Source organism: Triticum dicoccoides, chromosome 6A, assembly GCF_002162155.2.
Source record: "Triticum dicoccoides isolate Atlit2015 ecotype Zavitan chromosome 6A, WEW_v2.0, whole genome shotgun sequence".
In the NCBI taxonomy this organism is placed as follows: domain Eukaryota; kingdom Viridiplantae; phylum Streptophyta; class Magnoliopsida; order Poales; family Poaceae; genus Triticum; species Triticum dicoccoides.
The window spans coordinates 610,332,828-610,335,537 of NC_041390.1; positions in this window are offsets into that span (position 1 = coordinate 610,332,828).

Genomic DNA, 2,710 nt, shown 5'->3' on the forward strand with positions numbered 1-2,710 from the left:
CGCCGCCGTCCCCTGCCCCGACGCGCGCCGCCCCTGCCCCGTCGCCGTCGCCGTGCCGCCGTCCCCTGCCTCTGTGAGCACCGCACGTCTGCCGCCCCCGCCGCCACCGTGCAATTTTTTTATTATACATGCTATTTTTTTACATGTTTTTAGATTTTCATATATATATGTATGTATGTATTTTTTAGATATATGTATTTTTTGATGTATGTGTATGTATGTATTTTTTACATGTTTTTTGTATGCATGTATGTATTTTTTCAATTGTAATGATGTTTTAAAAATACATATATGCAAAAGTTAGATTTTTAATTAGAATTTTTTATCTATATATGTTCTCTGATTTAGTACATTTTAGGTTAGTTTCATTTTAAAAAAAGTTTTATATATTTAGGAAGAAGGAATAGAAGGAAGAAGAAGGAAGAAAATGTTTTATATATGTTCTTTCTTATCCTCTTTTTTTCTTCTTCTTCCTCTTTTTTTATCAGGAACGAGGGTTGTCGAGGGTCGCCGAACATGAGAGGAAGAAGAGGATAAAAAAAGAAGAGGAAAAAGAAAAAAAGAGGAGAAGAAAGAATAGAGGAGTTCTTCTCCTCCTCTATTCTTTCTTCTCCTCTTTTTTTTCTTCTTCTTCCTCTTTTTTTATCGGGAATGAGGGTCGTCGAGGGTCACCGAGGGGTCGAGGGTCGAGAGGGGGTCGACGGTCGCCGAGGGGTCGAGGGTCGAGAGGGGGTCTAGGGTCGCCGAGGGGTCAAGGGTCGTCGAACATGAGAGGAAGAAGAGTATAAAAAAAGAAGAGGAAGAAAAAAAGAGGACAAGAAAGAATAGAGGAGTTCTTCTCCTCTGTTTCTTTCTTCTCCTCTTTTTTTTCTTCTTCTTCCTCTTTTCTTTATCGGGAACGAGGGTCATCGAGGGTCGCCGAGCGGTAGAGGAAACCCTAAATAGCAAGTATCGTCTATCGTTCGGCGACCCTCGGCGACCCTCGTTACTTGCTATTTAGGGTTTCCTCTACCGCTCGGTGACCCTCGACGACCCTCGTTCCTGATAAAAACTTACTCCTCTATTCTTTCTTCTCCTCTTTTTTTCTTCTTCCTCTTCTTTTTTTATCCTTGAAGCGTTGTCGAGGCCACCCCAAACCCTAGAGAAGCAGCATCGAGGCCACCCCAAACCCTAGAGAAGCAGCGTCGAGGCCACTAATTAATATTAGTTCTACATTTGCCACTAATATATCCATCCGTCATGTTTGAATAATAATTGCCATGTTGTAAATATTTGTACAAACTATGGACACCGCCCGAGACGAAGTACAAGAAGAGTTGTTGGGGGACATAATCGCACGAGGAAGTGATGCCGTCTGCTCGTTGTTTCTCAACGACACTGATGGTCTGGAAGCAGCTAGCTATGATTATGATGGCTCCGGTGACCTAATGCCAGTGCAAGAAGGAGACCGTGAGGACGGCTCTGGTGACCCAATGCCGGTGCAAGAAGGAGACCGTGATGACGTCTCCGGTGACCGAACCGAGTTCGGCCAGGTATATATATTAGTTAAGCTTCTGCTGACTAGCTAATTGATGCATTCATTGTTTTGGTATCTACACATATTAATTAAGTCTTTGTTCTTTTTTCTAGCCCTCCGGATCGAGCACAACTTCGGTAAAGAGACGAGGCCCAAAGAAAAAGTTGAGCTCGGATGAAAAGTTTGAGATCATAGCAATCGCGCCCGACGGCCAACCGATTGAACCCCTCCGGACAAAGAGCGCATTTGTTGCTCAGTGCGGGGTTTTGGTTAGGGACAAGATCCCGATCAGCATCCAGCAATGGTTAAAGCCGGCTACAGAAGACCCTGAGGTGTGTTATGTCAATGATATGCAGAAAAATGATCTTTGAATTGAGCTGAAGTCAAATTTCACCCTACCGCAAGAGGATGATCCGGAGAAGCCAGTTAAAGAGCAATTAATCAAGTCTTTTGCTCTTAATAGGATGGCAGAACTATTCAGGAGGTGGAAGAAAGAGCTGAATAAGTTTGTCGAAAATAAAGAGACACCAAAATTCAAGGGCAGATATGAGAAGATCAGAGATCACTGGCCCGCATTTGTGGCCCACAAGACATCGGAAAAGAGTAAGAAGATGTCGGCGACAAACAAGCAAAATGCTGCGAAGAAGAAGCATCACCATCGCACGGGGTCAGGTGGCAACCTCGTAGCCCGGCCTAAGTGGGCCAAGACTGAGAATGATCTAGCTGATAAAGGGATCGAACCAGAGACAATTAACTGGCCAGACCGTTGCCGGACTTGGTTCTTCGGGGCTGGCGGAACCTTGGACCCTGTATCAGGGAAGTGCATTTGGACGAACGATCAAATGGACATACCAGTCAAGAAGCTTCAGCAGTATATTGAAGCAGCGCAGCAAGGGATGTTCGTTCCAGACAGAGAGAACGACGAACTCTCAATGGCCCTCGGGAATCCTGAGCACCCTGGACGGACACGAGGCACGCCAGGCTCCATTCCGTGGAAGGTTGGGTTTCCGGACGTGGGCGGTTACAAATGCCAGGAGAGGAGGAAAAAAGTGCAACAGACCCAAATGCAGGCGCTGCAAGCAAGGGTACAAGCGATAGAGGAACAGGAAGCAAATCGCAGCAAACGAACTGCCGAAGCTTCCCCCGAAGCTACCCCGCCATCTCAGCAGAGAAGCAGTGTGGCTTCCACCGAGC